The sequence below is a fragment of the Aptenodytes patagonicus genome, chromosome 4, assembly GCF_965638725.1.
Source record: "Aptenodytes patagonicus chromosome 4, bAptPat1.pri.cur, whole genome shotgun sequence".
In the NCBI taxonomy this organism is placed as follows: domain Eukaryota; kingdom Metazoa; phylum Chordata; class Aves; order Sphenisciformes; family Spheniscidae; genus Aptenodytes; species Aptenodytes patagonicus.
Window position 1 is genome coordinate 61,156,470 of NC_134952.1, and position 11,182 is coordinate 61,167,651.

Consider the following 11,182-nt stretch of genomic DNA (forward strand, 5'->3'; position numbering starts at 1 on the left):
ACTTTTCATCATGCAATGTGTGGGATATACTGTGCTCTGGGACACACAGAAAATGTGACAAGGAGGATCTTGGCCAGAGGTCCCTTGGTTCACTTCAGGCAGAAGTTGTCCCAGTGTTTTCAAGCTGTCTGATGTTACGGGGATGCTCACTCCAGAAAAGCCAGGGAGAAAATTAAGAAAACTTTCTTCAGAACAAGGTTTGAATGCTTTTTGGTGATTGCTTTATATTATATAATGCTTTATAATAGTTCTGTAATCGTACTGTATAATGTGAATCAAGTGCCTAAACAGAGCTACCTTGTATCATTCTAGGTAGCCCAACTGGAGAGATCAATGTGATGCTGGTACAGATGACCCAGGACGGATGGGAGATCTGAGCCCTTCTGCAATAACTGGACAAAAGGGATGTCTCAGGTAGCCCAAGTGACACTGAATATCTGTGTTCATGCACCTCGTTATTACTCCGATGATTACTGTACTGCTTCATGAAAGGAATATGTGAATGGCAAAAGTTACTATGAACAGTTTGATTTTGTTTGTTTGTTTTAAGGAGAGCAGTTAATTATGGGATTACGTATTCATGAGGAAAGGACTGACTTTATCAGTCTGAATACACCTAGAGGTCTTAAGCCAAGCCCTTGTATACGGGCTGCTCTTATTTGCTGCAAACAAGATTGGCACGTCTTCATCTTCCTTTGTTTGCCCTCACTGTAATCCAAGCTGTGGTTTCAAGAGGAATCAGTTTGGTAACTTGCAAATACTTACACGCTCTACCCATCAAACCATCCCCACAGACTAGTGACAGACTGGTCACCATGGCAGAACAAATTGGTTTATGTTTAATCTCACTTTGCCTTGCTCTTGGTTTTGGTAATCCATGGATAGTATTAGGATTTTCTGTTCTCTCAAATTTTCTGTTCTTTTTTTAAAGGTGATAATTTATGTTGACGTGGACAGCAAAACAATGCAAAGTGATTTTTTAAATGTTTACTAGGATGTGTTAAAATGAATATTGACTTTAATACTGTAAGCTTACTAGACATATGTTTTAACTAACTTTCAAATCTAGACAAAGATATTTCAGACTTTCTTGAATGTTAGGATTTGTTAATTTTTTTTGTTGAGATAACAGCTTCCCATCACAGTTTTATACTTCCAGACTACACAAAATATTGGAAAATAGGGTGCAAGGTCAAGAGGACAATTCCCCACTTTTCTAGTAACAGAACTGAGGAAACAATTGGATTTTTCTATGCTGATACCTATGTTTTCACATGAATTCCTGCACTAAGTTTCTGTTTTCTCACAAGCAAAGAGTTTAGTAAGGTTCAAATAAAAATACCCAACACATTTAAATGAGCCACACAGCATTTCCAGTGGTTTCATTTTGCTTTGAGTCAGGTTTCAGATCAATTTCACTAGCATCAGGCAATGTTGGGAAGAGCGTATCCTTTGAGAACTGGAAAACACTGATTTATTTTACATATCCAATTAGTTCCATAAATTAAGCCACTGCGTTCAGGTGTATAATACAGCACTGCTCCTTTCAAAACTGAGGAACCTGCAAAAAGCCAGTAAGAATAGGACCTTCATTTGAAAAAGGGGGCCTGATTTAAAGTGGTTAAAGGCCACTGGAAAGATTCCCATTGATATTGGGGCAAGCTTGTTGCAAAGGTTCACATATTTATCTTTCAACAAAAATGAATCCTCTGGGGTTTTTTTGTTTGTTTTTTAATTCCACAGAAACATTTTTGCTGGTTTTGTTAGTCCGTTCATTTTAAATGAAGCTGTGACTTAACTCTGTCTCGTTAAGTGGCTGAACAAAGTAAACGTCAAACATTTATGCTGCAACATGAGGTGGTGTCAGAGGTGTAAAAATGTATGCACCTTAAACATTTGGGTTTCCCTTTGGGGATAACTTGTGGGGTTTTGTCATTGTAAAAATATTCATCCAGTTGCAGATCAAGCCAACCGGCCTCCTCCTCACAACGGTGAAGTTTGCCAGGCCAAGCACAAGCAATTAGCTGCGCGGCGCTCGCGCGGCTGGCGGCCCCATCCCCAGCTGATTGCCCTGAGCTCCACTGCTGCTCGTAATGCAAATTGTATCTGGTCCCCCGGTAATCGGGATCAGCGCTGCCTTGTCCATCCCACTCGCTGCTCGTGCCCCCTCTACACTGCGATAATGGCTTTGGTGGGCAATCAGGGAAGATGCCTTCTTGACTCATCTCTCATAATAGATTGTCCTCCTCAGGCAAAATTGAATAACCCCCGACATGGCCTGGAGGCAAGCACGAATTCAATAAGTCTGCAGGGTCAATGTCCTGTCATTTTTGGCAAGCAAGTAATTATTTTGCACTAACATTCAGTAATGGGAGTAGGAAACTGCTGGAGACACCTTCCTCCGTACCCAGAATAGCCACCTTAATAGGATATTCCTCTAATAAGTAATTCTGCCTCATTCCAATGCTCCTTGCCTTCAGGTTCACTTTTCATGCACATTTCATGTACATATTCTGCAGAGGCTTTTTACCAACAGCATCTGTGGGAAAGTTTAACAACTTCACTGTCTGTTGTTTAATATTTTCCACTTTTATGGGTTACAGTTGTGCTGTCTATTTGCTTTTACTGATTTGTGAAAGATTTATTATAAACCAAATACAGCTGTTCTCTCCTTTCATAAACTGAAACTATTTTGGCAAAACCTATTTTCCACTATGAAAATAAATTTTAAATTGCTTCCCTCACCCAGCTTTCCAAGCATGAGCATCCAGTTGTTATTTAGTGGTGCAGAATAGGTGCCAGGGTGGTTGAAGGCTCACTTAGGGGAAAGAAAATGCCTATGTTTCAAAAATAAACAGCAGAAATGTTTTTTATCCTTCCACCCCCCTTTTCCAGGGGATTTAATATTATTGTCTGCAGATCTCAAGCATTATGAATTATAATATAAAAAAACTTCTACAGATTCAAACCATTTTTGCACTCTAATTTTGCATTTATACTGAGGAATTGTACACATTTTATTTAGATACTTAACCTTTACCTTAAACTAATATTATTATCAACCTTCTAATATAATTCAATATTTTTTCCATGGAGCTTAAAATAGCCCTCTGCTTACTCTGAAAGGGCACGCATTTCACTGGGTCAGTTTCCACTGTCAAAATTTGGACCAGTGCAGTATTCCCTGTCATTTTGAAAGGGAATATTAAGTTCTAAATTCTTCAAGAATGTTTTGCTGTGGATTATAATATCCTTTCCCCTTTCCTAAACTAGAAAAGTTATAATTTTGCATTTTTTAAATGAAGTAAGAAATAGAAGAATAGGGATCCTTCACTAATACTACTGCTTCTATCTGTACCGTTTGGTATTTTTGTCCTGTTTCAGGTTTGGTTTGGTTTGGTTTTTTTTCCCTAGAGTGAAATGTGTTTTACTGCATGAAAACTATTGCTTTAATCATTGAAAGAAACCTTTATCTCTTCTCTCTTGAGAACAGTGCACATATAGTAATGAAGATCCTTGTATAATGGCAGAAAAAGCAGTTTCTATGACTGATTGATGATTGATTATTGTAGGGCTGTCACCCCGTAGTTGCTCATCACGATGCTTTTTGACGAGCAGCATTCTTTCCCAACATGGGAGATTTGTTTTGATCTGCACTGGTTTTGTTTACTAGCTGGGACAAAACTTAGGCTGGTATTGCTCATGTTCAGCTGCCAGTGTTGATTTAGAGTGCAAGTATAAGAAAATCCTGTGCTAATAACAGACCCAATTTTTTGTGAAACGCTTGTCATTATTGGTGCTGCTTACCATCTTGCACCAATAGTGATTGTTTTTTCCTTTCTTCCATGCTTTTAAAATGCCATTTGCAATACAGCTTCAATATGATTTAACTTACTGTTGGAATGTTCTCCTCATTACTGCGTTGACAGGCCCGCGTAAGATCCATCTCCACTTGTTCGTTTGCCAGCTTGGCTCCATAATGCATGCTGCTTCAGCCTTTGGCTCACGGAGAGATTTTTTTTCACTAGTGCAAAGTTACCTTTCCTAGTGCTCCAGCCAAAGCGCCCAAGATTCATGGTGCTTGCACTAAAAGCTCACAAATGCACATATTTGGACCAGGAAAAGGTTTCTTTGCGTGTGTCACTTCATTGCAAAAGAGGAATGGTTTTCTATAGAGATCTGGACTATTGGGAAATGCAACAAAGGAGGGGAGTAATTCATGGAAATAAAATCATGGAGTTGTTCTGGACTACTGTGATGGCTCTTTTGGATGCAGCTCCATGTGTGTGTCTTGGACCCCTCTGTAGTATGTAACACAAAAGCCATTGATTTTTTAGGCAGAGCAAATCACCGCTCAAAAACTGTTGGCACAAGAAGACCTAAAGCAAGAAATACACTTTCCTTAGTACAGAGGTGCTCTAAGAAAGACTGTCATCATTGCCTGTGGCCAGAAAAGCTGTGTTTAAAATGTGTCTTTCCGAACCTTTCACGTTTGACCTAATGATATAACTAAATCCTATTCCATGGCTTGTGATTTCAATGAAATTACATCAATTTCTCCACCCTGTACAGAAATATTAATTTTTATACATATAATACGCACATGTACTTGTACACATACAGCTATGTCAGTGTTTTCTTTTAAGTGTATTTTGGAGCAAGAGAAAACTGAAAAAGGTTTGGCAGTTGTAAAATATATGGATGCTGAACCCAAAGCTTACAAACAGGCGCTGAACTTACTGTTCTTGCCTTCTTACGTTTATCTTCTGTACTTTCTACAGCCTGTTTAACTCATAAGTATATGTACTGTATTTTACCTCAGGCTTTTGAAGGAATTTAGTTTTAAATCAGTTTAAATAAGACAGATAAAAATTAGGACCTGATCCTGTAATTCCTTATTTGCTGGACTTGTCTTTACGTGCCTAAATTTTCCCATTTATAAGTGAATGCATGTGCAGTGCTTTGAAATACCTGGACGGTTATTATTGACCTGAAGTGACTACTCATGTGCAGAAAGGTTGCAAGGTCAGCATCTTACTTTTTTTTAAAAAGAAACTTAAGCTTGAGCACAATGCACTGTGGTTTTTTGCATATATTTTACACAGGCTGTGCTGAATAAAAAACTAAACTTCACACAGCTGGTGTGTTTTTAGCTTTAGTTAGTGCATAAACGTTACTGACAGTAGCAAGATGCTTTTTTATTTGAATAGAGAATAAAGAAAGTAGGCTTGTAAAAACTGTACTTTATCATTTGTTGGCACAAAGTTTCAAACCTTCTTGTTCCCCTCTCCCAGCTGTCTCTCCTTACTTCTGCTTTTATTTAGTCCAAAATTCCTGCTGTTTCTTAAATGTGTGTTTGTACATCAATTGTTAATGCCCTTTGAATTGTTTGGGTTTGCTTTTGTTTGTCATATTAATGCTACTGTGAAACATTCCAGTTTTAAACCTAAAGGCAATACATTATTCCAGAAAACTGTTAGTGAGCCTGACTTTTTTTTTATTTATTATTTTCATCTTTTCCTAGCTTTTTTTATAATAGCCAAGCATACAAAAAACTCAACAGAACAAACCCCCAAAGTTCAAAATTCATGCATTCAAAAATAAGTACAAATTCCACATGACTTTTTCATGAAAAATCTCTTAGCATCTGCTCCGAGAGACAGATACAAGGGACATGACAACCTGCGAGCATCAGAGACAAAGGTGCCAGCAAAGCCGAAGGAGCCTTGTGCAAGTCAAGCATTCAAAACCAGGTTCTCCTCTGTCTCCAACCCTCTTGTGTGGGCACGGAGAGGAGGGACAGAGAGACGTCTGCGTCACCAAACTTCCTTGCTTAAGGGGATGTTGGTCAGGAGTGTAATATTATTTTCTGGCATAGATTTTTCTCACAGATGTATTTGGGTAGTTACACAGATGGTTATTTCCCATTGATGTCAGAGATAAGGAGGTGAAAGGCAATAAAAGTGAGGCAGTTCTGCACTGAGGCAGCATCCACCTTAAAGAAGTAATTGCAGAAAGATGTGTTTTCCTTAAGCTCTGCAAGTGGAATTCATATAAAAATGAATAAATGTAAATATAAAAACTAACACTACAGCTTGCATTACAGTTAACTATCCAAACAATATTGGAAGGTGGGGTAAGCAGTGCTATGCATGACTGTGGGCCAAAGTCATCACTAGGGGACAACAATTTCCTGGCTTTGTATTATTATTTCTGTCTGACATGCTGTGTGTCATCTGCATGTCTCCCTCTCATTTCCTATGACTGTTTCTTTTCCTCTCTGCTTTTAGCTCTTGCTTGTTTGTTTGGATTGTGGGGGTTTTGGTTTTGGGTGGGTTTTTTAGTGACCAGAATTAGTTTAAAAAGAAAGTATAAAATATCATCTTAAGACATGATTTTTATATCTCTTGGCTTTGTTTCCCCCCACACCGCCCATACTTCCTTGCTATGTTAGTGCTTTTTTATGTCATATTCCAGAAAACTGCAATGAAGTGTGTTTAGTACTAAATACCTAAAGCCTTCTTAGGTTCTTTTATTATTGTTGTTCCTGTTATTATTACTCTTTCTTACTGTTATTGTTTTTTATTTTTACTACCATCATGAATCAGAGACGAGTCATGGGCCAGGAACCTGTTTGACTACTTGCTGTGCCAATAGAGAACAAAAGACGAGTCCCTGCAGTCAAGCGTTTCCAATACCCAAGTACCAGCAGAGAGAAAATGGCTGGATGCAGACAGAGGAGGGCGCACTGGGAAACAAGGATCAGCACCCTGTGCAGTGGTAGAGCATGTCCCCAAAGTAATTGCTCTCAAAGAGAGCTTTAAAGACGGATTGGAAGGAGGTTAAGGAAGTAATTTCAGAGGTATTTATGGGTAACTCTACGTACAGCATGGTAGAAAGTATGAAGATATGTATTTCTATGCCTAACAGGAATATGAGAGAGGCTGGAGCTGGGAGCAGACTGAATACCCAAGACAGAAGTCGATCATTTGATAATGAATGGACACAGGTGATGGCGAAGAGCTCTGAAAGCGAAGACAAATGGCTTATGTCTGGCACTGCAGAGAAGGTGAATGCACAACGAAAGCAGCCAATGGCAAAGCAATGAGCTAGGAAAATGATCTTAGCAGCAGTACTCATCTGGGTGGATATTTGTTGGTCAAACTTGCATTTGCTTTGTCCGAGGATACGGTAGATACCCAAGTTTCATCGTACAGGCAAATGGGGAAGTCTGCATCCTAACTATGTGTTGTAGAAAGCAGGCACAAGACTTGAATGTAAAGAAGAGATATCTAGGAAAAAATACCCTGCTCAAAGCTAAGAGGTGGGAGATGACTGAAAAAATAGCAAAAATAGCCACATTAAGATGATGGCTTGTCATATCAGAGACAATGTCAGAACAGTAATGTTAAATTGCAGTTTGGCTGGCAGCTCTGAAGCAGAAAGGCAGATGTGTGTGTCAACAGATATTACATGCATTTTTTTTTTTAAATGGAAGGATAAGATCAGCCAGTGATAAGGTGTAAAATAAAGAGAAAAGGAGATTCAAAGATAGCTTTTATCTAGGCTCTCCACAGAAAGCTGAGAAAAGGGATGAGAAAGCTCCTGCAAAGAGGACAACCAAAGGAAAAATGAAGAGACAAAAGAAGAACCAGGTGCAGAGGAGCTACAAAAACTAGAAGGGCAGAAGAATTGCTCAGGATCAACTGAGTCAAAAGCTGAACAGTCGGTGACATCTTGCTGAGTCCAAGATTGGGCTGGGAAATTTTGACAGCTGCAATACACAATTTCCACAACACATGTAGGAAGCCACTTACCTGATCTTGTTGATGACTCTTCAAGGATATTCCTACATTGACAAGCAGCCAAGTTGTGTGAACAGACGATACCAAACTCCTGGCTGTTATGGGTGTCTAAGGGCCATACTGCAGGGACCTATGCTAACCAGTTTAAATCAAACTTAGTCATCTCTGTGATGCTCTCAACTTACTTCTGTGATTGTAATATCGCATGACTCCCAACTGGGATTGTCAAAGAGGTCAAATAGAGGTAGGTGGTTGTAATCTACCATAAGCCACAAGAACTATTTTATCCCAGTGTTGAAATAGAAAAAATAATACCAAAGCAAAATAATTAAATGCCACAAGAGGTTTTTATTTTCTCAATATTTGGCATCCTCCCCACATCTTTCCCTTTTCATTTCCTCTCTGTACAACCTCTATCCTCATTTCCTCATGAACTCCTCTTCTCTGTAATTGACTCATCAACAACCTATTTCATCAACCTGTATTCACCCTGTCTTTCCACATACTGGTCTTGAACTGAGTCTAGGAATTTTACATAATGTAAGGATGAAAATGAAATGCTGAGAAGGTCCTTTTGGAGCTTATTTATGCTCCTATCATTTGGCAGTCAGACAGCCATTTGGGAATTTGGATTAGAGATGAATAGTGAAGCATAAAACTTGATGGCAGAACTACAAAGAGACAACCTTTGTTCCCTGGCTCTCTGCAATGCCGTGCAGCTCTTGCCACTGCCTCCTGCTGGAAATAAGGTAAGGAGGTTGTCAACCAGGAGCCATGCATTTAAACTGATATTTTCCCCTTTTTGCAGAGACTTGATTTCAGTTGAAACATCTGATCCATCACAACAGGTCAAGTAACTAATTTTTTATTCCCAAACCAAACATGTTTCTTTGTGAGAAGAAAAAAAATACTCTTGTGAAACTTATTCTTAAAAAGAGTTAGCTAGCTTCCTTTGGGGGAAGAGTAGAGTACACAGGAGCAATATCACAAATCTCGTAGATGGTTTTACTTTTTAAAACCACACTCAGTGGCACACAGTAACTTTCCATTGACAGATTTGCCCACTAATTTCTTGGAAAATACTTCAGTGTGTGTTTTTTTTAGACATTGTGTGGATTCTTGTTTCTACTTTAAAAATAAAAATGTAGCAACACTAATGGGGAAAAATAAGACAAAAAACTGTCATTACAGCCACATGTCTAAGGTATGAGTCCCCCATGCAAATACATAGTAATTACTGACTTAGCTTGTAGGAAAAAGGGATGGTTACTATATGCAATACTGTGATTAAAGCATCTGCTACTAGTCTGTTAATTTTTTTTTAATGTAACTGTGGTGTACATGATCTGCATGATTTCTACTTCTCTCATATTCTCAGAAAGGATAAAATGGATATAATGTCTTTTGAGTCTCAGCTGGAACACACATTCAGCAACATTGAAGCTGGAAGAGAAATAAATGGTATTTAATACAGATATTGGAAAGGGCTAATTTGGAACCTACATGGAGGAAGTGAGTACATACAGGGCTGGGCTAATCTTACTGGGCTAAGTACTTTGCTGGTGTAAACAGTATGGACTCGACTTCATGCTTCTGACTCTTAGTGACTTAATTACGTCAGATTATTCTCTTTCAATTTCTGACCTAAGATGAGGCTCAGTTGTTCTCCAGCAATGTAGAATTCCTTGGCTTCTTAAAATTTGAAAATGTATAACATAAACAGAGTTTAATTTTCAGAAGTGGTGGAGAGTTGTAGTACTTGCTGAACTGGTCACTTACCTGTTCAGTTCTGTTCTTCTTTATAGTGTTGTTGTCTCTCCTGAAGGGATGAAAAAGTAAAATGTAATATTCAGCTGGCTATGAAGGGTGAAGGTTTTATCTAAAATCTCCCTCACTGCACTGGAAGGTATAGGTTCAGTAGTTACAAAGCCATGAAAATATTTGCCAGCTTTTGAAACCTGCGCTCAGATTAATTTTATAAAGATGAACCCCACTCGCTGAATGGGTCGTGCACGGGTCCAACACAGAAATAGTAAAAAACTCCTTCCACCAAACTCTTATAGGCAAGAAAGGGGGGTTGTCTGTTCTCCCATGCATTTCCAAGTCCTACACTACAAACATATACTTGCTCCTTTGCCGTTTTTAAAAAGGTACTGCTTATTGCTTCTAGCGTGTGGCTACAGAGGGGGTCAGAGCCTCTAATTCAGCTGTTCTGCCTTCCCCTCCGTCGCCTGATCCCTTGCAAGAAAGTGCATTTGCTGTCCTGGTTCGAATGTCTCACTCTGATGGCATAGATCTCTGTTTTCCTACTTTACATGCTAGTGTGGTTTTTACTAGCTTGTTTGGCTTGTTTATATGACAGCTTACTCATTGGTTTGATATTTTGCTGTGTGCTTTATTTATGCAGTTGCCTGTTGGGGTCTGGAAAGGATTTCCCATAATGGTAGATTGGCTGGTCAGACTGGATTTTTCAGATTCCTCATAGTGGTGGTACTAAATGTTAGTGATTAAGTATAACCTCATGTCAGATATCAATAACAGTAACCAAGACTGGTTCAATAATATGTCTAGGGGACCCTTCCTAAAATAAATAAAACATATGGCTCAAGCCCATACCTAAAGCTCCCAGGCTTTAGGGACTTAAAATTTAAGCCCTGTAGTCACCTTTACAGGTATTTCTTCCCCAGTCTCACTCTTGGGAATATGAAACCACAGGCACACAGCGTAACATAGATATTTATATTAAAAATGAAATGAAGCATACCTTGAATAATGTGGTGGAGGCAATACCAGCCTCTGATTCATAATTATTATTTGCCCCACTGACTGAGACCTAGTCAGCATTTTTCGTATCCACAGGACATTTGCGCTCTTCTAGTTCATCCACCTCTCCCCTCACCGTGAATTTTGACATGCTCTGGGATGCCTGACCAGGCTTTAAGGGCTCTCCTCCAGCCCACGGGGTCTGTGGATGCTTGGGGAGTCCCCCCCCGTGCCGTGTCCTGAGTTTGACTTCACAGCCTGGCTGCTGCGTTAGCTGGTCCTGCAGCATCTCTTGCTGGGGATGCCGCTCCACCACCACCCTGACTGGCAGCATGAGGGGCTGAGTTAGTCCCATCAGGAATGGCCCCATCTTGTCCACATCAGTTCGGCGCAGGGTACAAGCCTTATCCAGAGTAAAAGAGGGGATCAGTCGTCTGAAGCCATTTCTTGCCGTGTCTGGGTGGGCAGCTTTCTACAGGATATGTGTCTTCTAAAAATTACAGTCTCTTTTCTGACTGCAGCTACTGTACTAAAACACAGTGTTCTAAAACACAGAAAACATGCAAATACATGTATGCTCTGTTTTGCATGCAAAGTCAAGTGCTCAAAATGTA

The 11,182-nt window shown here is 39.5% G+C and overlaps 1 long non-coding RNA gene across 1 annotated transcript; it reads left to right on the forward strand.

Annotated features, from left to right (window-relative positions):
* Nucleotides 1-81: 81 nt before the first annotated feature.
* On the forward strand, nt 82-8,175 carry LOC143160102 (uncharacterized). The gene is made up of 3 exons (XR_012995324.1): nt 82-197; nt 313-414; nt 6,609-8,175. It is a non-coding gene; the product is annotated as an uncharacterized LOC143160102 (long non-coding RNA).
* The last annotated feature ends 3,007 nt before the right edge of the window (nt 8,176-11,182 follow it).